Source organism: Giraffa tippelskirchi, chromosome 5 (genome assembly GCF_054371585.1).
Source record: "Giraffa tippelskirchi isolate mGirTip1 chromosome 5, T2T-mGirTip1v1.2.pri, whole genome shotgun sequence".
NCBI classification, from domain to species: Eukaryota; Metazoa; Chordata; class Mammalia; order Artiodactyla; family Giraffidae; genus Giraffa; species Giraffa tippelskirchi.
This window is the reverse complement of record NC_137279.1, coordinates 154,819,530-154,844,886: the sequence shown is the minus strand read 5'-3', so window position 1 is coordinate 154,844,886 and position 25,357 is coordinate 154,819,530. Positions and strand designations below refer to the sequence as shown.

The window sequence follows — 25,357 nt, the reverse complement described above, 5'->3', positions numbered from 1 at the left end:
CTCCCTCGCCTCCTCCTACACCAAGCTCTGAGGGCTCTCCCTCCCCATCCCCCTTTGTGCAACCCTAGGCTGTGGAGCTTCTAGTACTGTATTCATGGCAGATGTAGAGCGGGTGACTGACACGTTCCAGGGACTACGAATCGCAGCGAGCGCGGGCGGTTGGGGGAGGGCGCGTAGTGGCAGACGGCCGCTGGGATTATGAATGGGGGCGGGGGGGGGCGGCGAGTGTGGGGTTCAAACCAGGATTTTCGGCATCCGGCTTTGGCTAGGCACGCAGAGACTGTGCGTGATCCTTCAGCCCGGATGGGAAGGGAGATGCCGTGAGCTCTTGGCTAAGAGTGAGGGTTATTTTGCAAAACTCCCTTGGTCTCGTGCCGGCGGAGTACTGCGGGCGGTCGGCGAGGTAGGTAGGGAAGGAAAACAAGCGGGGTGGGGAATCCGAGAGAGGCCAGCCCGCTGGGGACAGTGTGACAGGTGGTAGCCTCAGCAGTTACAAGCTACTACACTAGAATCCAGTCCGTGCAATAGGATCCAATTGTTATTCCCCGCGCCGGGCTGAAGAGCGCAGCGCGGCAGACCAAGTGCCGCCGGCGAGCTGTCTCTTCGGAGGAGGGGGACAGTGGGGGGAAAGAGGAGGGATTTAGGGAGCCAGAGGAGGAGAGAGGAGCTCCTGGGAGCCGCCCGTGCCACCCCGGCGGGGTCCTCCACGCCAGCTGGTCCGCGCGCGCTCCGCAGCCGCCCCCGGCTCGTGCGCCCCCCTCCCAGGCCGCCAGCCCCGCTTCGGCGAATGCGGTCTCCCACCGGCCGGCCGGGCGGCACGCGAGCGGCGCGCCAGCGTCTCCCCAGCGTCTCCTCGCCGCCTCTCGTGCCCCGTGCAGGGAAGCGCGGGAGGCACGCTTGCCTCGCACGGAAGAGCTGCGGCCGGCGGAGCTGCGGCCGGCGGAGCTGCGGCCGGAGCCCGGGCGTTCGAGCTCGGCGGCTGCGACGGTGCACCCGCGGCGCCCCGGACAGGACGAGGGCAGCTTCCGCCAGGGTAGCCTGAGGTAAGGGCTGCCGCGGAAGCTGCGGGTTTATTCCCCTTCTTCTCTTACTTCGTCACACATTGGAGCTGAAATGGAGAGTGTGGGTCCCGTGGGGTTGATAGGGAGCGCGGGGGAAACGGGGCGGCGCGAGGATGGTCGCCTTGACCATTACGTTCCTACCGCTGGTGGGAAATCCGCCAACCGGCCCTTACTCTGCGCTCGCTCCTTCTCTGCCTCTGCCTCCGGCCCTAGACTCCTTGGCAAATCCCCGGGAAGGAGAGAGCCAAGGGAGGATGGAGAGAGGCAGAAGGATTCGCTCAGAAGTGGGCGATGAATTGGCGCGCGGTGCCCCGTGACTGACAGCGGGCACGGGAGGGGAGCTTGAAGTACCCGAGAGTTTCCAGGGCTGCGGCCTCAGGATGGTCCTGCCTGCCCGGTGTGCAGTCAGGCCACGGCTTCACGAAAGCGCCGCTCAGAACTTTTAGGAAGCTCCTGTTTGGGGAGGGGTGCTGGACTGTGCTTAGGGCCTGGCCGTTTCTAACCTATGAGTGTGTGTGTGTGTTTATGTGTCTGTAGGGTTTTTTCCCCCCTTCCTTCCTGCCTTCCGTCCTTTACATCTTCCTGTTTTGCTTCCTTCTTTCTCTTTTTCACAGACCACCCCCACCCCTTCCAAGTGCTGTCTTTCAAAATAATCTGAACCTGCTATAGTCGACAGCTTTAAAGCAAGTATAAAGAAGAGAGCACAGAGGAATAGCTCTTAAATACAGTGTGGCTCATTTTAAAGGCGAATATGTGTATATAAATAACATATACTAAATTACATATAGTATAATATGTAATATACACACATGCCTGGGTTAAATGTAAAGAAATACTTTGGGACTCTTGCCTAAAGTTACATTACATTTACATTAAGTTTATATCACATGCGTATCATGTTACTAAACAGAGATGATAAGTCTGTGCATTTTATGTCTTTAATCTGTTTGAGATACAACTGTTCTTTGAATCAAATTCATCTTTTTAAATTCAGGGGTTTCTGGTTACTTGAAAGCTCTGAGCTACAGTGTAAGAATAAAAGGCAGGTTGCATTATTTTTGAAGAAGTACAGATGCTGTTTTTTTTAGTGGACCATCCACCCTCCCCATCTTCCTTTTACTAAAAGCTGACTGTTATGCAAATAATATTCATAAAAATAAAAACAATCTGAGGACTTCAAAGTGTTTTTACCTAGCTAGACCTGAGGTGTAGGGAGGGGTCTGGGGTCTGGAAGTTATCTATGCATGAATTTGACATGAAGTTCATAAGGTAGATGATTTCCCTTCGGGTGAAGGGAAATTCAGCTGTACTTCCCTCTAAGGGTACATCATTTATCTTATGATCTCCCAAGAGAGGAATCCTCTTAATGTCAACATGTGTCTTTAGCATCACAATAGTGTATTCACCTCTTCAAACCATTAGTTGGTCTTGGCATATTTGGCTGTTTCTGTTCTTTTTCAACAACAGAATCCCAATTACACAAAATAAGGAAAGTTGTTAGACTGGCATTGTTGAGATGGTATGATTGATGCGTTGAGGCTATCTATCTGTATATCTATCATCTCTCTATATTTCTCATTACAATTGTGAGGTAATCAAGTTTGCAATACATCTACTCATGTTTTTCTTCTCAGCCTATTTTCCTTGTATATTTCTCAGTTGACATATTTTACAAAGATAAGTTATATTGAATTTCTCTAGAGGGTAGCCACTTGCACGTGCTTGTTTCTTATGACTACACCTGGTTTTGATATGAGGTATAAGATATCAATCCTATTTAGTTTTCTGCCCTTGTAGTCTTTTGTCTGTACAGAGACAGATATTTGGTAATGATACTATAATAATAATATTAGTACTAATATTGTAGTATTAATAATATAGTGCTACTACTAATAATGCTATAGCCCAGGTAAGGGTTTGTGCTTGATCAAAATATTAGACACAGAAATGATATTTTCATTTTGGGTTACAAACTGAAGCTTTAACATTGCGAAGGAATAAAGAGTCCCAGGTTGCTCTTGATATCTTATTTGATTTACTTTAATTTGGAAGCAAGAAGTATATGATGTAGTCTCGAGTTAGAAAGATTTGGGGGTTTAGTAACTTGAATTATCTTTTATTATTATGGCATAAAACTTCATTGCTCTTTCTAAGAAAATTCTAGCAGCAGATTTTGGAGAAGGTGTGGGGATGTTGATCATAGGACACATGTGTTTCCTTGAGCACTGTTTTTTTGCAGTCACCTTGTGGTAATATGGCAGATGCTATGACGTGCCAGGTCCCCCTTTAAGGAAGAGCATGTCGCCCCAGCTCTGGGAATGCTATCAGCAGATGGTCTTCAAGGGTCAGTCTCTTTGAGGATTGCCCGTTTGGGTCCAGGGTGGCACCACTTTCCAGGGCAGCTCACATCCAGTGACTGATCTATGTGGGAGTATAAAGGCCTGACCATATCAACCCAGCTCCCAATCACTCTGAAGGATCATTCTGGCTCTGGAACCACCCGTGGGATTTGCATTGCAGCACCAAATCTCTCTTGGCCGATTCTGCTTCCTTCTCCATTCTCAGATGTTCATAGCAAGGCAGTCCTTAATAAAATTGCATGCTCAACTTCATCTTGAAGTCGGCTTCCCTGGGAAGCCATCCTGTAGCAATACCCTCCCTGCACATTCATTTTGCTGGTTTTATTCTTTTATCTTTTAAAATATAGCGTCACTTCTCATTGGAGGACATTTCTATGGGCCTGTTCCTCTTCTGTCCCTCCTTGTTTTACCATTCTTTCCTGTTAGTGGATTTACAGTTTCTTTAGTCTCTTTTCAGTCTACTGATTTGAGTACTATATACATTTCTATACTTTTAGTAGTAGGTATTTTTATGTTTTTAACATTCACGTTTTGTCTTAACAAATGATATTAATCAAAATATCTACTCTCCTCTTGGATAATAAAAGAGACTTATACTGTTATAATTCTGAGCATATGCCATATTTAATAATATTGTTTAGTGATATAGTTGTGCCATATTTTTTGCAGCCATTGTGTCATTTTTATATAATTTTTCTTTTTAGAAATTTTTAAGGTCAATGCTTATTTTAATTTACCCACATTTTCTGTGTTCACTGTTGCTTCTTGCATCCTTCTTCCTTCTGGATTCAAATTCCTCCTTATAGAAGTGTGTATCTATTTGGTAAGCATATGTAGATGATAAAACTCTCTTCATCTTTTTATTGTTGCTGTTTGCTTGAAACTGTATTTGAACTTAACACTTGAATAATAGAGCAGAATTCTATGTTGACAATTATTTTTTTCATCATTTTTGAGATACTGTCTCTCTTGTTGATCATTAGAAGTTTCTTCATTGCTTGAAGATTACTCTATAAATTAGAATTTTGAGATTAACAGATACACACTACTGTATGTAAAATAGATAAGCAACAAGGACATACTGTACAGCATAGGGAATTTAATATCTTGTGATAACCTATAGTGGGAAGGAATATGAAAAAGTATATATAAATATAACTGAATCACTTTGCTGTGCATCTGAAACTGACACAACATTGTAAATAAACTGTACATTAATTAAAAAAAAAGAGAGAGAGATTTCTCTGTCTTTGGTGTTCTTCAGTTTTACTGTGGTATGCCCAGGTGTGGGTTTATTTACTGTTTCTTCTTGGAATTTCTTATCTTTAGTCAGATGACTCTTGTGTTTCTTGAATTATTAAAAATCCACAGTGTATTTCATCATATATTATTTTGCCTTTTTTTTTCTCTATTCTTTTCGCTAGAATTCTTATATATATGTTGGACCTTGTTTTATCTCTTATGTATATTACCTCTGTATTATTTTCAATTAGGAAATTTAAAAAAAAATGCATTTGGGTAATTATTCAGAACTATTATTCCTTGATATTTATTGTTTTAATTTCCATTGAGCTATGATTTATTTTTTTATTTCTAGGAGAGCTCTTTGATGCCTTTTTCATATCTTTCTGTTTTTTTCCCTGAAGTTTTCTGTCTTTTTATTATGAACTCTATCCATATTTTGTCTCTTTAATAATTATAGTGTACTTATTTTATAATAAGTCTCAGGTTGTTTTCTTACTTGAAATTCTTCTGGGAGTTAGTTATCCCAATTGGGTCTCCTGGTTTTTCCAAAACTATACATCCACTTAAAGGAGGATCCTTTCCTCATGAGGTTTGTTATTTGAATTACGAACTCATCTTCAGCTAGGTTTCTGCTTTTGGTTTTTCCCTCTGGTAGCCATATTTTTTCTAGTTTTTGAAAGTTTCCCTGTAGAGTGGTTCTGTGCTTGCTTCTGTAGATTAGCCTGGGAAATTTGTTGGTTTGGGATCAATCAGATTAAAAAAAAATTAAGTTATAAAGACATGTAATATAATTGACATTTTATTAGTTTCAGGTGTACAACATAATGATTTGATATTTGTATATGTTGTGAAATGATCACCATGTTATGTCTAGTTAACATCTGTAGAATCAGCTTTTACATTAATTTCCTTGCTTGAGATTCCTGTATCATGCAGGTGATGTAAATTCAAACTGTTTGTGGGAGGTGGTTAATTCAAAGAATCCTTTTTTTCCCCCTTCTGTGCAGAGCCCCAGGGGCTCCCCAGGTGACACTAGTGGTAAAGAATCCACCTGGCAATGCAGGAGGTGCAAGAGGCGGGTTCGGTCCATGGGTCAGGAAGATCCCCTGGAGTAGAAAATAGCAACCCACTCCAGTATTCTTGCCTGGAAAAACCCATGGACAGAGGAGCATGGTGTACTATCATCCATGGGATTGCAAAAAGTGGGACAGAACTGAGTGAGTGAGCACATGCAGAGCCCCAGGAAGAGACAAATTTTCTTGCTGCTTCCAGGACAAACTTCTATTTCTTATTAAACTGAAAGGTTAACTGTCTCAGGGTTCTTTAGGCAGAGGTCTCAGTTCCTTCTTTCCGTGGGCCCCAAATAAAATTTATTGTCCCTGAACACAGGCGACATCTCCAGCCTGTAGGCATTCATGCCTGCGTCTAAGTTCTGTATCACTTTGGGTTGCTGTATTATCAGTTTATGTGCCTGCTAGTCCTGTGTCTGTTTCCTTTTTTACTAACAGCTACAGATTACCTTTTTCTCTTCAAACTTAACTATTTAACCTATTTAATTTTCCTGGTCTTTAAAAAATCTAAGTATATATGTGTTTATAACAGAAAGGAGTTTGGTTCATATGAAGTCAGTCTGCCATGCTAGTGGCATAAGATGTCTTTCTGTGACTATATACTCTGTGAGAATCAACCCTTTTCAGTTACTTTCTTTTTTCCCCCCACAATATCCTCAAATTATTTTAAAAAGCTTAATTATGCTAGTCCACTTATTTTGGTGCCATTAACTTTTGTGTTGAGTCCAGGGAAATTGTCTTATAGAGTGTCTCTGAGTATGGATTTGTCTAATGGCTTACTCACTCAGTTAGGTTCAGGGTAAACATTTTTAGCCAGAATACTCCTACATCTGTGATATGTATTTCCTGTTGCATCACAGCAGGATAGTCTGTTTGTCCCGTTACATGTGACTAAGTCGAATCACTTGAAAGATGGTACCTACAAAATTATTCCTTTTTTTTCCTTTGAAATTAATATATACTCTGTATATATTATAGTCTCAAAGTATCAGACTATGTGAAAACTAGCTTCCCCACAACTTTCACCCAATATTTTTTTATTAGAATTTCATTTTTAGATAATTATAGATTTACATGCAGTTTGAGAAATAATACAGAGAGATCCTGTGTACCCTTCATTCAGTGTTCCCCAAGCGTAGTATCTTGGATAGCTATAATACAATATTATTACCAGGAACCTGATATTGACAGAATCTACGGCTTTTATTCAAATTTAGCAGTTTTATGCTTGTTTGTGTATGTGTTTTTTTGTTCAGTCACCTAGTCATGTCTGACTCTTTGTGCCCCATGGACTGCAGCATGCCAGGCTTCCCTATCCCTCACCATCTGCCAGAGTTTCCCAAGTTCATATCCATTGCATCAGTGATGCTATCCAGCCATCTCATGCATTTGCTGTGCTGTGTTTAGTCACTCAGTCATGTCCTACTCTTTGTGACCCAATGGACTATAACCCACCAGGCTCCTCTGGTCGTGGGGATTCTCTAGGCAAGAATACTAGAGTGGGTTGCCATGCCCTCCTCCAAGGGATCTTTCCAACCCAGGAATCGAACCCAGGTCTCCCGCATTGCAGGCAGATTCTTTACCGTGTGAGCTACCAGGGAAGCCCAAGAATACTGGAATGGGTAACCTATCCCTACTCCAGGGGATCTTCCCTACCCAGGAATTGAACCAGGGTCTCCTGCATTGCAGGCAGATTCTTCACCAGCTGAGCTACCAGGGAAGCCCCCTCATGCATTTAGTTCTATGCAATTTTAGCACATGGGTAGGTTTGTGTATTCACCACCACAGTCAAGATATAGAATAGTTCCAACACCACAAGGAGTCCTTTTGCTGCCCTTTTTATAACTGCACCCTCCTCCCTTGCACTCACTACCCCATTCCTAACCTCTGACAATCACTAATCTGCTCTTTGAGGTTGTTTTTGTTCTCCAGCCACCACCATAATCCCCAGAGTATTTCAGGATTCTGCACATGTCAATGGTTTATTCCTTTTTTATTGCTGAATGGTATGTTGTTGTGTGAGTATACCACAGCTTGTTTAGGCATTGAAGGACATTTGATTTGTTTCTAGTTTTCAGCATTATGATTAAATCTGGTATGCACGTGTACGTACAGGTGTGTGTGGGTGTAAATTTTCACTTCTCTGGGATCAAAAATGCCCAGGGTGTGATTGTTGGGTCCTATGCAGTTACACATTTAGTTTTATAAGAAATTGTTTTCCAGAGAAGCTGTATCTTTACATGCCCACCAGCAATGTATGAATGATCCAATTTCTCTGCATTATGTTTGTCTGACATTTTATTTAATATTATGTTTTCTGTTTGTTTTCTCTGTTTCTTATTCTTTTATTTCCCTTTTCTCACCTTCCTGTGAGTTACTCGAACATTTTATAAGATTCCATTGTGATTTGTTTTTAGTGTTTGCGAGTGTATCTCTCTGTGTAGTTTTCTCAGTGGTTGCTCTGGCTATTACTATTTTTGTTTGGATCTCTTTCCTCTTCCTTCTTTTATAAGTGCTGTTGTTTTGAACATAGGACAGTGTTATAGTTTTTTATTTCACTTACTGAATATGAATTAAGCAGTTCATATTGGGAAAGAATTTGTGGTTGACAGCTCTTTTCTTTCAGCACTTGAAAAATATGCTCTTTCCTTCAGGCCTCCATGGTTTGTGATGAGAAAATTGTTGTCATTTGAATTGATGGTCTGCTAAAGGCAATGTGCCATTTCTCTCAGGCTGGTTTAAGATACTTTCCTTGTCTTTAGTTTTTTAGAAGCTTAATGGTGATGGGTCTTGGTGTGCATTTCTTTGGGTTTGTTCCATTTAAGATTTGGTCTTATATCCATAGGTTTGTGTCTTGTACCAAGGTTTCCCTAGCATTATTTCTTCAAGTACACGTCAACTCTACTGTCTCTCTCACGTCCTTCTGGGATGTGATGATATGAATATTGGATCATCTGTTACTGTCCCACCGAACCCTGAGGCTCTGTTTGTCATCTTTTTTTTTTCCTTTTGGAGGGGGTCCTAGTTTCTCTCTGTTGTTCAGTTTGGATAAATTATATTGACCTAGTCTCAAGTGCACTGATTCTACCCTCTATCATCTCCACTACTGAGCCCATCCAGTGAGTGTTTTATTTTGTTTATTGTATATTTTAGCTCTGTAACTGCCATTTGGTGCTTTCTGGCACTTATGTGTCTTTGTTGAAATTTTCCTTTCTTTTTTTTCCAGAGAATTTGCTTGTTGAAGCACTTTTATAATGGATGCTCTAAAATTCTTACTAAATAATTCTAATGTATGATTCATTTTGGTGTTGGTTTTAGTCTATTTTTTTTTCTCATTTAAGTTGTGATTGTATCCTCGGTATTTTGGCTACAATATCAAGAGGTTCTGGGTCCTGTTGAAATCTTATACTTTAACAGACAGTCACCCCGTTCAGATTTAGGACACAAGTCCTGAATTACTTTTGTGGGCTGTAGTTCCAATGATAGTTTAATTTCCAGAGTCTTTGTGGTGCTAATTCAGGTTGCCTGACTTGTCTGGTGTTTCTGGAGCTCCCAGTGAGCCCTGCTGATGCCCCTGGAAGGGGCAGAAAGGATCTGCCCAGGCCAGTCCTGCTGATGCTTGTAGGTGAGAGAAGGGACTTTTTAGCCTTCAGGGATAAGGAGCGCTGCTGGGCCTGGAGCTGGTTGTGGCAGGATTCCCCCTGCCAGTGTGGTGAGGCCATCTGGTGTTGTTGGCTGGACCCCAGTTAGATGTGAGGAAGGAATGTAAGCCTACCTATATCACCTACTGCTAGATTGTGGGGATGGGGGGGTGGGTTGGAGATTCAGGGCCCACATAACCTGCTGTTGGGTAGGGAGTCATAAGACACCTTCTACTCTGCTGTTCCTCTAGTCCAGGGCCACTAACTAATCCACCTCCTTTTCACTGTTCTGAGTACTCCTCTGTTTGCCTGTTTCTTTATTTTCAATATTCATAGTTACATTAAGTGAGGAGGAGGGATGTGTGTGCCATCTTGCCTGCACCAGAAGCATATGCTTTTTAAAAGCGCTCTAACTCCTCAGCCATGTTATCTGTTAATATAGTTGAAAATACTGGTTTGAATTGTGTTTTCCAGTTATTTGCATTTGTTTCAGTTAAACCTCAGTTTAAAAAATCAGTACATATTTTATATTTTGTTTAATTTACTTAATATTGCTATAATTGGATAGTTAAATGTTATGTCACATCCTGCCAGTGAAATCTAAGCAAAAATCTATGTATGCAGTATTTTCTATACTGAATCTTTTTCTCTAAGTTGTCTGAAAGCATTTGAAAAATATGAGTACTTACTATCTGTTGCCATCTCTAGGAAATGCTAAAAAGATTCTGTATTAGATGGACTTTAAACAATAGAGAAAATAAATGATGTTATTTGCATGAGCAACTTGCTGATATTTTGTGCAGATTAAGGAAAAGATAACAGGATTCTGTTTTTGACTGTCCTGGTTTATACCACAGTACTGACTCATAGAATTACAACCTTTCTAAACTGAAAGTGAGCTTAGAGATCACCTATTTCAATCCTATTGTTCTATAGTTAAGAAAACTGATACCTTGAGAGGCCATAGGGAGCTTAAGTTCCTTTAATTCAATAATGGCAAGGCTTGTTTATTATAAGTTCTTAGTGTTTCTTAATTTTATATTTTCTTTAAGAAACCAGAATCACTTTATTTTGAGAAGGCAAAATTTTATATTGAGGCATGGTTTTTCAGTACCTTTTTCTAAAGAGAAAATAATACTTTCAGAAGTTGGGATGGCATGATGATATCTTTAAAAAAATAAGTATGTTTGAAAATCTGATGAACATATGGACCAATTATCTAGCAAAATTAACATAAACCCCAAATTTGCATATAATCTTGGAGGTTTATGAAGTCCTAAGAAAGACGCCTAGATTCTGTTTTTGTGTTGTTTGTACTGAGTGATGGTGGTCTTTCCTGGAATAGGTGACTTGAATGCCTCATATTGTAGACAGGCTCCTCTTTAAAGGCTTGTGGGTTGTGGCACAGTGCATTCTTGTGCTGAGGAATTTTTCTTCCTGAAGGTTCTAGAGAGTCAGTAGGTGAGAAGGATATAGCAGGACCAGCAGATGTTAAAACAGACTGTGGGAGATAAAAACAGGCAACTCAGCCTGCAATACCGCTCCCACCTCCCCCACCACACACATACAGAGATCTCATGATTCCTCGGAAAGACTCTTTCTCTGCTTCTGTCTTCTTTCACTCTCTCACTGTATGGAGAAACGTTGCCCTTGGAGATATTTTCCCTTCCTCTAGTAAGGCTGCTCTGGTGGTCATTTAAACCTACTTTTACCCATATCATATATTATGGGCTCAGAGAAGAGAGCATAGAGTGGCATTTGAGGTATTGACTGGGGACTTTTTGCGAGTAAGAAGAAAATGACATCCACGGTTTTCTTATATTATGCATCATAATAATTTAAGAGCATAGAATGACAAATTTCTCTAAATTCAGAGATAAGGAAGTGAGAACAGTATTTATTAGTTATAATTCCTTCTAGGAGGCTACCTATATATATTTAAAGGAAGCTACTCTGTACTTCTCTGTAACTGGTGCAACTCCATGGATGAGAAATAAAACCCTGAAATGACTTGAAGTGCCACAATATATACTAGGTGAAAAACTCAATGCTGAAAAATGGAGAGTCGTAGAAAAACAAATAATAGAATAACAGATTTTTCCCCTAGTGCTTTACCTCTTTTATTTATTTAAAAAAGTTTTATTGGTGTATAGTTGCTTTACACTGTTGTGTTAGTTTCTATTTTACAGCAAAGTGAATTGGGTATACATATACATATATCCCCTCTTTTGGATTTCCTTCCCATTTAGGTCACCACAGAACATTGAGTAGAGTTCCCTGTGCTATACAGTAGGTTGTCATTAGTTTAATAGTGTATATATGTCAATCCCAATCTCTTAATTCATCCTGCCACCATCCCCCTTTCCCCTTGGTATCCATGCATCTGTTCTCTACATCTGTGTACATCTTTTAAAGGAGTTTTGTTATTAGGATTTCTTTTTTAAATAACTAAATAAGTGAGAACTGGGAATCAGAAGCCCTGAGCTCCTGTTCTGCTGTGTCACTAAGTGGGTACATGACATCCCTGTGTAAGCCTCAGGGCATAGTTAAGACTTTGGATTATGATAATAATTTCTAAGATTCTTTTTAGCATTATAATTTAGTGAAACTTTAGGGAGTATTATTTGATACAGCATTAGGGGAATTTTTGGATAAGCCTGTGCAATTAAGTATAGTCAGTATCCGTGGGCTCTGCATCCATGAATTTAACCAACTGTGGTTGAATGAGAGCTGACCTACTACATGGATGTGGAGTCTATAGATACTGAAGTGCCACTGTACTATGCAGTTATATATGAAGAACGTGATCATTCACAGATGATTTTGGTATCTGTGGGAGTCCTGAAACCAGCTCACCCCTCTTCCCCAAACTGAGGACCACCGTGTTATCCACTTCAGGGAACAAATATTTTTTTAGTTTGAACTTATTGTAACACCTTGATTTGGTCTGAAATTTGCAATGATTAGAGAGGTCATGGTTGAATGAGGACTACTCAACTATATGGAAATAACACATCACAATTTGAGAACAAATACTTTAATGTTGATGGTGAAAATGACAATAGTGATGATACTAATGTCCATGGCTCTAAATCTGATTGGTCTGGAGGTGTAGTGATATTGTAGGTTGCTCATGAAGCATCCATTCATCATCTTTCTCTTTTATCTGTTATACAAGTTGGAAAGGAAATTATTTAACTTTCCAGTCTCCCATGAAGCTAGGATTGGCCCACATTACAACGATTAGATGGAGATGTCTGGGGATCATGTACAGTTTTGAAAAGGCAAAGTTTCTCAAGGAGAAGGCCCTTGCCTTTGACCCTTATCACCTTTTTGCTTTGAGGTGAGCAGCTATCTTGCTAGCATGCGGAATAAAACCACTCGCTTTGGATGATGAAGCAAAAAGGAAGAAGTAGCTTGGAGTTTTGATGACATCTTAAAGTAGATTTATCAGCTCTGCACTGCCTACCTTCACTCTTGTTATTCCATGAGAAGAAAAAAAAAAAAAAACAAACTCCTATTTCTTCCACTATTTATTAGGTTTCCTGTCACTCCCAGCCAAATAGATTCCCAACTGAATACGTAAACTGATTGTCATAAATTTGGTCTTACATTTTTGAAGGATAAAATGAGTGTTTATAGATCTTTGTAATTACCGATCTCGGCCTGCAACGTTTAGGCTGGTATATGGTGTAAATATCCTCATTCTGAGGAAGTTTGGTTGTGAAAATTTTGGATAATTTGTAAAATTTTTATCTTATTGTTGATAGCATGAGGAATAGCATAAGACTCCAAGAGTCTATTTTGTCTTGTTCAGAGAATATTTCAGATTTTATTCAATGGGTGAAATTTATGTAAGGAAAACTATTTCTGTGAGTCACACCTCCTACTTATCTATAATCTTCAGTAAGATGAGGATACAGCTGGAGAATACCAATGAGTCTTAAACGTTCTTTTTCCTCATTTGGATTTATAGGCAAAAATGTATAGCAGAGTTGGTTACCCGCTTTAGTCTAGGTTTGTTTTCTTCTGACTTCACACTTTCACATGACTGAGAAATATTTTAAAGCTGGACTTTGGAGGTTAAACAAGGATAGACATTGACAGTAAGTGTATACAAAAGATACAAGATAATTTTTTGTGACATAGCATCTGTCCACCCTTCATTTGGATTTGCCTTTCTTAAGTGTAGGGGATTAATTTTTCATTATGTCATATGATGAGAGAAAAGAAGAATTCAACTGAAATATACTTGTTATTTTATCAAGATTGAATTCATTCAAGAGTAAAAAGTGACATGTAATACTACAAGTAAGGAGTTTATTTGTGTTTTAAATTTAAAAAAAATTTATTTTGTATTGGGGTATAGTTGATTCACAATGTTGTGAAAGTTTTCAGTGTACAGCAAAGTGATTTAGTTATGCATATTCATATGTGTGTTCTTTTTCAGATTCTTTTGCCACATAGGTTATTACAAACTACTAAGTATCGTTCCCTGTGCTATACAGTAGATCCTTGTTGATTATCTATTTTGCATATAGTAGTGTGCTTATGCCAATCCCAGCCTCCCAATTCATCCATCCCCTCCATCTTTCCCCCTTGTCAACCATGCATAAAGAGTTTATTTTTTTGTACGCCATGAGATATCTGGAGGGAGATAGTACAGAGCTGGAGCAACTGCACCATCCTTGAAGTTATCAAGAATTCCGGCTCCTTGCTTTTAGCTCTACCATCATTAGCATATGGTTTTCCTTCTTTTGGTGAAAAGACAGTTAGTGAGCCTCCAGAAAAGCTGCTGTACTACAGACAGGAAGAGGTTATGGACAAAAAGACAAGGCATGCATCAGGGGATAGTCCTTTTATTAAATTATTTATTCTACCCTGTAGCATGTGAGATCTTAGTTCCCTGACCAGGGATGATACTGTGCCCCTGCATTGGGAGCATGGAGTCTTAACCCTTGGACCACCAGGCAAATCTATAGTCTTTTTAATAAGGAAAATGATAGCACCCAGGAAGATGCATTTGATAGACTTCCACTAATGTCTTATTGACCAGAACTATGTCAGTGTCCATCTCTAATGGCAGGGAGGTCTGAGAAATAGAAGGGTTAAAATTTAAAAGAAATTTTAATCTGGGAAAATCAGTATCTCCCCAAATGCCAGGATCCCTTTATTATTAAAAAAGAGGGGGAGAATTGATATTGGGTAGACAACCATCACTGTCATTGCATATGAAGACTATTTTTCAGCTTTAAAAATAATATTCATTGTGTTATGTTATTAATGTATAGCCTGGTGATTTCTTAAAATATTATAGCTTAAAAATAGTTATTAATTATTACTTGCCTTAAAGTCCTAGAAGTTCAGTCATTTGAAGTTTTGTATCAGTTGTCACTTTGTGTCAAGAATGGCTGGCTGACATGTAAAACTCAAAGTATATATTAATAGTTATTAGGATTAAGCTAACTGTGGGCAGAAAAGGTCATAATTTCCTTCTGTAATGACATCTGTAAGTATGCAATTTTGAGATACCAGTGACAATATATAATAGTATAATTATACTATTATATACTGTAATATATATCCTTATAATATTATATACAGAATATATATAATTCTGTTCATTCATGAAATATTGTTCTTTATTTTTTGTTTAGATTTGCATTTATATATTCAGGGCTGTTTTGTTCTCCCAAAAGGTTTAATGACATATATGAATAATGTCGAAGAACAGGCATTAATTTTAAAATGAATAAAATTGGCAGAATAACAGTATTTCTACTTTGCTGTTCTCATTCAGGATATTGACAGAGATATTCTGTAATTGAGGGTTTATTCTTCAGCTGATGTAGATACTCTTCATAGAAGCTGTTTATCCACATCAAGTAAAATGGATCTTTTCTGGTTAAGTTTTTTTCCATTAAAATAGGGTGAGGCAACTATTCTCACCACACTTCAGAGGAATGGTACAAAGATAAGTGGAATAATGGATGTGAAGTGCATTTTTTCCTTTGAACAAAGATGTTACATAAATTCTATTAATAGTATCAGTAATGTGTAAATAAGATAATGGGTGAGTATTTCCAAAAGTGACTATCATAACCAGGAGTTCTGAGTGTGGTCCTCAGTGTCTGTTTTTTTCAAAGAAGAGCAACATAGCAACACACTCTTACATCCTTGCATTGAAATATCAAAGGTAAGCTTCATTGTGAGGGGAAGAGAATGTATAGAAAGAGTTTAAAAAGAGAGATTTATTAAATAATGCAATATAGTAATAGGTTTTGTCTAGATGTAAAAGTCTTTGGGTCTTTTAACTGGTTAAAGAAAGGGGAAAACTCTGATTAAAATGTGAATGCTAGTTATAACCTAGAGTGGAACTTTCAGTGGTTCTATCTGGAAAATAATGAGGCTCTGCTTGACTCATAAAGATCTTCAAAAAAGGTTTTTGTACTATCTCTGTAAAGGTTTTTGTCATCCTGTTGCCCACAAGTTTTTTTTTCAAAAGATAATTTGAGAAAGGAAGCTTTTCCTTATTTCTGACTTAACCACAATGCTTTTTATGTGCTGATCCCCATTAGGGATGAATTGTATTGTGTGATGATAAGAACCTTTAGAGATAAGAACTTTGAGCCAGGACTAGACATCCTGGAATGTGAAGTCCAGTGGGCCTTAGGAAGCATCACTATGAAAAAAGCTAGTGGAGGTGATGGAATTCCAGTTGAGCTATTTCAAATCCTGAAAGATGACGCTGTGAAAGTCTGCACTCAATATGCCAGCAAATTTGGAAAACTCAGCAGTGGCCACAGGACTGGAAGAGGTCAGTTTTCGTTCCAATCCCAAAGAAAGGCAATGCCAAAGAATGCTCAAACTACCGCACAATTGCACTCATCTCACACGCTAGTGAAGTAATGCTTAAAATTCTCCAAGCCAGGCTTCAACAGTACACGCACTGTGAACTTCTAGATGTTCAAGCTGGATTTAGAAAAGGCAGAGGAACCAGAGATCAAATTGCCAACATCCGCTGGATCATCGAAAAAGCAAGAGAGTACCAGAAAAACATCTATTTCTGCTTCATTGACTATGCCAAAGCCTTTGACTGTGTGGATCACAATAAACTGTGGAAAATTCTGAAAGACATGGGAATACCAGACCACCTGACCTGCCTCTTGAGAATCCTGTATGCAGTCAGGAAGCAACAGTTAGAACTAGACATGGAACAACAGACTGGTTCCAAATAGGAAAAGGAGTACATTAAGGCTGTATATTGTCACCCTGCTTGTTTAACTTATATGCAGAGTACATCATGAGAAATGCTGGGCTGGAAGAAACACAAGCTGAAATCAAGACTGCCGGGAGAAATATCAATAACCTCATATATGCAGATGACACCACCCTAATGGCAGAAAGTGAAGAGGAACTAAAAAGCCTCTTGATGAAAGTGAAAGAGGAGAGTGAAAAAGTTGGCTTAAAGCTCAACGTTCAGAAAACTAAGATCATGGCATCTGGTCCCATCACTTCATGCGAAATGGATGGGGAAACAGTGTCAGACTTTATTTTTTTGGGCTCCAAAATTGCTGCTGATGGTGATTGCAGCCATGAAATTAAAAGACGCTTACTCCTTGGAAGGAAAGTTATAACCAACCTAGTTAGCATATTAAAAAGCAGGGACATTACTTTGCCAACAAAGGTCTGTCTAGTCAAGGCTATGGTTTTTCCAGTGGTCATGTATGGATGTGAGAGTTGGACGGTGAAGAAAGCTGAGCGCCGCAGAATTGATGTTTTTGAACTGTGGTGTTGGAGAAGACTCTTGAGAGTCCCTTGAACTGCAAGGAGATCCAGCCAGTCCATCCTAAAGGATATCAGCCCTGGGTGTTCATTGGAAGGACTGTTGTTGAAGCTGAAACTCCAATACTTTGGCCACCTCATGCAAAGAGTTGACTCATTGGAAAAGACCCTAATGCTGGGTAGGATTGGGGGCAGGAGGAGAAGGGGACGACAGAGGATGAGATGGCTGGATGGCATCACAGACTCGATGGACATGAGTATGGGTAAACTCCGGGGGTTGGTAATGGACAGGGAGGCCTGGCGTGCTGCAGTCCATTGGGTCACAAATAGTTGGACACAACTGAGCGACTGAACTGAACTGAACTGAACTGAACTGAGGGTTCCTGTCTTAGGTTTGCGCCTAATTTATTTTTGTAACTGGGAAAGTTTTTGGATTGCTTTGTGTGAATAAATACCTTTAGGTTGTATCCATCTCCTCTTAGCTGACCAATTGAGGTCATGGGGAAGCGTCATATTTCTCTAGGAAGAAGGGGCCTTTTATATCAGTCTTATGTGAAGCATGTTGAGTCATGAAACTGGCATGAAAGCTGGTCTGGAAATTGGTACGAGGAATGAAGTTTGCTTTTTTCTGTCTTATTTACTTGGATGATTTGTGGAAGGTGATGTTTAGGTGTGGGCTCATTGGTAGTATATGCTAAAGAGATAGTGATTTAAAGTGGAACAAAGTTTGCCTTTTCATTCTGTTCATGGGGTTCTTAAGGCAGGAATACTGAAGTGGTTTGCCATTCCCTTCTTCAGTGGACCACGTTTGTCAGAACTCTCCACCATGACCCGTCTGTCTTAGGTGGCCCTATGCGGCATGGCTCATAGTTTCATTGAATTATACAAGGCTTTGGTCCGTGTCATCAGTTTGGTTAGTTTTCTGTGATTGTGGTTTTCATCCTGTCTGCCCTATGATGGAGAAGGATTAGAAGCTTATGGAAGTTTCCTGATGGGAGAGACTGACTGTGGGGGAAACTGGGCCTTCTTCTGATGGGTGGGGCCAAGCTCAGTAAATCTTTAGTCCAATTTTCTGTTAATGGGCGAGGCTGTGTTCCCTCCCTTTTGTTTGACCTGAGGCCAAACTATGGTAGGGGTAATGAAGATAATGGCGACCTCCTTCAAAAGGACTTATGGACTCACTGTTGTATTCAGTGCCCCTGACCCTGCAGCAGGCCACTGTCGACCCATGCCACTGCTGGAGACTCTTTGACACTCAAACAGGCAAGTCTGGCTGAGTTCCTTGTGGGGACACTGTTCCTTTCCCCGGGGTCCTGGTGTGCACAAGGTTTTGTCTGTGCCCTCTAAGAGTCTGTTTCCCCAGTCCTGTGTAAGTTCTGTAATCATATCCTACTGCCCTCCAAAATCAAATTCCATGGGGTTCTCAGGCTCTTTGTCAGATCCCCAGGTTGGGATATCTGTTGTGGGTCCTAGAATTTTCTTAATAGTGCAAGAATTTCTTTGGTATAATTGTTCTGCAGTTTGTGGTTCGTCTGCTTGGCAGCTCTACGGTGTGGCTGATGGCGACCTTCTACAAGAGGGCTTTTGCCACATGCTGTGTGACCCAGGTCTGCTGCACCCAGAGCCCCTGCCCCCGCAAGCTTCAGGAGTTGGTGATGGACAGGAAAGCCTGGGGTTGCAAAGAGTCGGACATGACTGAGCAACGGAACTGAACTGAAAGTTTGCCAGTTAAGGAAAGCATGTCCTACTTTGTAAAGATTATTCGGATTATCTTACCTATGATTATCTTTATCTATTTATTTACTGGAGTAGTAATTGGCAACCCACTCCAGTATTTTTGCCTGGAAAATTCCATGGAAAAAGAAGCCTGGTGGGCTGCAGTCCATGGGATTGCAAAGAATTGGACATGACTGAATGCACTTTCACACACACACATCTATGTATCTATCTGTCTATCTATCTTTATTCTAAATCTGTAGGAAGTCTTGTTTAATTGTCTTACCTGCTTTATGAAAATTCAGGGCAATGTACAAATTTGGCAACAGCTATAGTAAGAAGCTGGAGAAGGAAATGGCAAACCACTCCAGTATTCTTGCCTGGAGAATCCCATGGACAGAGGAGCCTGGTAGGCTACAGTCCATGGCAAAGAGTCAGACACGACTGAGGGACTTCACTTCACTTTCATAGTAAGAAGAGTACCCGCATCTCAAACCAGTATGGTAATAGCAGTAGCAGCAACAATAATTAAGTAGTATGAAATTCCCAAGAGAAAGTGTGGAGGAGATTATAGTAGAAAATGAGCAACTGTGGTTGTCAAACAACACTGGAGGTCTAGCTCCATTTTCCAAATGAGGGCTCCTCTTCCACTGCACTGTAAAAGCTTGAGGTTTACTTTTCTTGACGATGGTAGCAGATTCACGGAAGGGTTGCAGTTTTCTCATCTAGAAAATGAGAGGATTAGGCCTGGTTAGTTTCACAGCCATTTTAATTCCTGCCCCCCTTCCCTGACTCCCTTGTTTTGAAAATATTTTGTCTATTAAGTTATTTCAATAGTTGTATCTTTTTAAAGTAATCAGTAGCGTATAAAGCAGCCCATTAGAGCTTCCAATTAACATGAGATAAATAGTGTTACCTTTTTGGAGAAGTTATAATTCACCCTAAAGCAAACACATTTTATATTTTTTGTTTATTCAAAAATGCAATAAATGTTGAAACAATTATCAAATTGCTGATTAGCAGTTTGACATGTTATCTCAAAGCAGTGGTTCCTGTTGCCCTTTCCCATCTGTTTCCCATCTGATTCCTTGTTTCTAGAGGCATCACCTTCAGATAGTTCACTGTTTCATCATGTTTGATTCCATTTTGTGAGAACAAGATGCTCATGATGCTCTTTCTTGATTTTGTTAGTTTTCTTCTCTATATAGTTATTTCCTGGTATGACTGATGATACACGTACATTCTCCTACTTTGCTTCCTCAATTTAATTTTTAAATTGCTCTGACTGTAACTTTCACTTACAACTGAATCCTTTGGTGTATTGTGATATGATTACATTTCCTTTCTTATAAGTGTTTTTATTTTCCCATATTTTATGACCGTTTTAATTATTTTATTTTGCTCAGTTTTCAAAGTCTTTCTCACTATTTTACCCTCCAAATCTCCATCTAAATTGTAAATCTCTTCTTAATATATTTGGTTGAGTCTGACAACATATATGTTCATCTTTTTCTTGGGCATGTGGATCCTCAAGATGTTCTAACATTGGCTCACTGTTGTCATTTTGGAATCTTTCTTTTCCGTCTAAATTAGTTAGGGTAATCTTAAGCAGAAGTAATCAGTAGTCCACAAGTGAATAATGGTTCAAACACAGCATTAATTCATTTCTCACTCAAGTAACACTACTGAGCTCTTTCAGGGCAGTAGGGTGGGGTGCTGCTCTGTTTCCTGCAATCACTCAAGGACCCTGATGGGAGGTACTACTGTTCTCAGTGTGTGGGTTCCACAGTAGTCACAGACAACTCCATTTAGTCAAGACGAGTACATGGAGGCAATCTAGATGTCCATTGGCAGATGAATGGATAAAGATGTAGTAGTACATATACACAGAAGAATATTACTCAGCTGTAAAAAGGAACACATTTAAGTCAGTTCTAATGAGTTGGATGAACCTAGAGCCTATTATACAGAGTGCAGTCAGTCAGAAAGGGAAAGACAAATATCGTATATTCACACACACACACACACATATATGTATATATATATATATATGGAATCTAGACAGGTGGTACTGATGATCTTATGTGCAGGGCAGCACAGGAGACACAGACATAAAGAACAAGCTTTTGGGCTCAGTGCAAGGGGGGGGTGATTTGAGAGAATAACACTGAAATGTATACATTACTATATGTAAAACAGATAACCACTGGGAGTTTGATGTATCTTGCAGGGCATCTGAAGTCGGTGTTCTCTAACAACCTGGAGGGATGGGCTGGTGAGGGAGGTGAGGGGGAGGTTAAGGAGGGAGGGGACACACATATGCCTATGCCTGATTCATGTTCAGTTCAGTTCAGTGCAGTCGCTCAGTCATTTTGGACTCTTAGCGACGCCATGCACTGGAGCACACCAGGCATCCCTGTCCATTGCCAACTCCTGGAGCTTGCTCAAACTCATGTCCATCGAGTCACTGATGCCATCCAACCATCTCATCATCTGTTGTCCCCTTCTCCTCCCGCCTTCAATCTTTCCCACCATCAGCGTTTTTCCAATGAGTCAGTTCTTTGCATCAGATGGCCAAAGTATTGGAGTTTCAGTTTCAGCACCAGTCCTTCCAATGGATGTTCAGTACTGATTTCCTTTAGGATGGAGTGATTTGATCTCCTTGCAGTCCAAGGGACTCTCAAGAGTCTTCTCCAACACCACAGTTCAAAAGCATCAATTCTTTGGCACTCAGCTTTCTTTATTGTCCAACTCTCACATCCATACATGACTACTGGAAAAGCCATAGCTTTGACCAGACAAATCTTTGTTGGCAAAGTAATGTCTCTCATTTTAAATATGCTGTCTAGGTTTGTTATAGATTTTCTTCCAAGGAGCAAGCATCTTTTCATTTCTTGGCTGCAGTCACCATCTGCAGTGATTTTGGAGCCCAAGAAAATAAATTCTCTCAATGTTTCCATTGTTTCCCCATTTATTTGCCATGAAATGACAGGACCAGATGCCATGATCTTAGTTTTTTGAAGGGTGGGTTTCAAGCCAGCTTTTTCACTCTACTCTTCCACTTTCATCAAGAGGCTTTTTAGTTCTTCGCTTTCAGCTGTAAGGGTGTGTCACCTGCATATCTGAGGTTACTGATATTTTTCCCAGCAATCTCGATTCCAGCTTGTGCTTCATCCAGCCCAAAATTTCACCTGATGTACTCTGTATATAAGTCAAATAAGCAGGGTGACAATATACAGCCTTGACGTACTCCTTTCCCAATTTGGAACCAGTCTGTTGTTCCATGTCCAGTTCTGACTGTTGCTTCTTGACCTGCATACAGATTTCTCAGGAAGCAGGTAAGGCGGTCTGGTATTCCCATCTCTTGAAGAATTTTCCAGTTTGTTGTGATCCACAGTCAAAGGCTTAGGCATAGTCAATAAAGCAGAAGTAGATGTTTTTCTGGAATTCTCTTGTTTTTTCTGTGATCCAACGGATGTTGCAATTTGATCTCTGGTTCCTCTGCCTTTTCTAAATCCAGTTTGAACATCTGGAAGTTCATGGTTCAAGTACTGTTGAAGCCTGTGTTTGAGAATTTTGAGCATTACTTTGCTAGCGTGTGAGATGAGTGCAATTGTGCAATAGTTTGAACATTGTTTGACATTGCCTTTCTTTGGGATTGGAATGAAAACTGACTTTTTCCAGTCCTGTGGCCACTGCTGAGTTTCCAAATTTGCTGGCAAATTGAGTGCAGCACTTTAATGGCGTCGTCTTTTAGAATTTGAATTAGCTCAACAGGAATTCCATCACCTCGAGTAGCTTTGTCCGTATTGATGCTTCCTAAGGCCCACTTGACTTCACACTCCAGGATGTCTGGCTCTAGGTGAGTTATTACGCTATTGTCATTATCTGGGTTGTTAAGATGTTTTTTGTATAGTTCTGTGTATTCTTGCCACCTCTTTTTAATATCTTCTGCTTCTGTTAGGTCAATACTATTTGTGTCCTTTATTCTGCCCATCTTTGCATGAAATGTTCCCTTGGTATCTCTAATTTTCTTGAAGAGATCTCTAGTCTTTCCCATTTTGTTATATTCCTCTATTTCTTTGCACTGATCACTGAAGAAGGCTTTCTTACCTCTCCTTGATATTCTTTGGAACTCTGCATTCAGATGGGTATATATTTCCTTTTTCTCCTTTGCTTTTATCTTCTCTTCTTTTCTCAGCTATTTGTAAGGCCTCCTCAGACAACCATTTTGCCTTTTTGCATTTCTTTTTCTTGGGGATGGTCTTAATCACTGCATCTTGTTCAATGTGATGAACCTCCATCCATAGTTCTTCAGGCACTCTGTCTATCAAATCTAATGCCTTGAATCTGTTTGTCACTTGAGAACTCTATGAACACCGTGAAAAGGCAAAAAGATATGACACTGAAAAATGAATTCCCCAGGTCGATGGGTGCCCAATATGCTATGGGAGATCAGTGGAGAAATAACTCCAGAAAGAATGAAGGGATGGAGCCAAAGCAAAACAACACCCAGTTATGGATGTGACTGGTGATGGAAGTAAAGTCTGATGCTGTAAAAAACATAGGAACCTGGAATATTAGGTCCATTAATCAAGGCAAATTGGAAGTGGTCAAACAGGAGATTGCAAGAGTGAACACTGACATTGTATGAATCAGTGAACTAAAATGGACTGGAATGGGTGTATTTAGCTCAGATGACCATTATGTCTGCTACTGTGGGCAAGAATCCCTTAGAAGAAATGGAGTAGCCATCATAGTCAACAAAAGAGTCCAAAATGCAGTACATGCATGCACTCAAAAAGACAGAATGATCTCTGTTCATTTCCAAGGCAAACCATTCAATATCACTGTAATGCAAGTCTATACCCTGACTAGTAATGCTGAAGAAGCTGAAGTTGAACTGTTCTATGAAGACTTACTGGAGAAGGCAATGGCACCCCACTCTGGTACTCTTGCCTGGAGAATCCCATGGACTGAGGAGCGTGGTAGGCTGCAGTCCATGGGGTTGCTACGAGTCGGACACAACTGAGCGATTTCACTTTCACGCATTGGAGAAGGAAATGGCAACCCACTCCAGTGTTCTTGCCTGGAGAATCCCAGGGACGGGGGAGCCTGGTGGGCTGCTGTCTATGGAGTCGCACAGAGTTGGACACGACTGAAGTGACTTAGCAGCAGCAGCAGCATGAAGACTTACGAGACTTTCTACAACTAACACCCACCAAAAAATGTGCTTTTCATTATAGGGGACTGGAATGCAAAAGTAGGAAGTCAAGAAATACCTGGAGTAACAGAATAATATGGCCTTTAAAGTACGAAATGAAGCTGGGCATAGGCTAACAGAGTTTTTCCCAGAGAACTCACTGGTAATAGCAAACACCCTCTTCCAACAACACAAGAGAAGACTCTATACATGCACATCACCAGATACTCAATACCGAAATCAGATTGATTATATTCTTTGCAGCCAAAGATGAAGAAGCTCTATACAGTCAACAAAAACAAGACCGGGAGCTGACTATGGCTCTGATCATCAATCCCTTATTGCCAAATTCAGACTTCAATTGAAGAAAGTAAGGAAAACCACTAGACCATTCAGGTATGACCTAAATCAAATCCCTGGTTCATGTTGATATATGGCAAAAACCATTGCAATATTGTAAAGTAATTAACCGCCAATTAAAATTTTTAAAAAGTGAAGCTGCATTAAATAATGATGAAAAAAGAATGGAAGTAGTCCTGGAAGTGGCTTACATCCCTCTCACTTGGGTATCTTTGCATAGAACTCAGTCTTGTGGCTAAGTCTACAAGAGTGGCTGAAATAATATTGTCTAGCTGTGAGTCCAGAGAAGAGGGAATGGCTTTTGGTGAAGAGCTGATAGTATCTGCAATGTAATCATTCTGCAGATTTCTTTACCTCCTTCTTATGTTAGGTCCTTTGTTTCCTGATTTCCACATCTCTTGCTTTAACTTGATTTAATCTCATGTTTTGAGGAATAGAGCACATCCTCCAGTAACTTCCTAAGAAAGTATATCTTGATGGTGAAGCTTTTGAGATATTTTATATCTGAGAATGTTTTTATTCTGTTTTACACCTGATGGATAGTTTATGTGGATCTAGTTTATGTGGATCTACAAGTCATTTTCACTCAGCATTAAAAAAAAATTTTATTGGAGTATAGTTTATTTACAATGTTGTGTTAGTTTCAGGTGTATATCAAAGTGAATCAGTTATACATAGGTGTGTGTGCTAAGTCACTTCAGTTGTGTCTGATTCTTTGCAACCGTATGGACCGCAACCCACCAGGCTCCTCTGTCTGTGGGGATTCTCCAGGCAAGAATATTAGAGTGAGTTGCCATTTCTTTCTCCAAGTTATACATATACATATGTCCATTCTTTTGATTTTTTCAGATTCTTTTCCCATATAGGCCATTACAGAGTACTGAGTAGATTTCCCTGTGCTAGACAGAAACTTCTT

General features: G+C 40.1%; 1 protein-coding gene across 1 annotated transcript in view; it reads left to right on the top strand.

The window, feature by feature from the left end:
- The first annotated feature begins 296 nt into the window (after positions 1–296).
- PDE4B (phosphodiesterase 4B) overlaps positions 297–25,357 on the top strand; it is a 653,160-nt gene continuing 628,099 nt past the window's right edge. The window contains exon 1 of the mRNA XM_081490838.1: positions 297–1,043. The gene's annotated coding sequence lies outside the window, so the exon portion shown is untranslated. The remainder of the gene's footprint in view (positions 1,044–25,357) is intronic.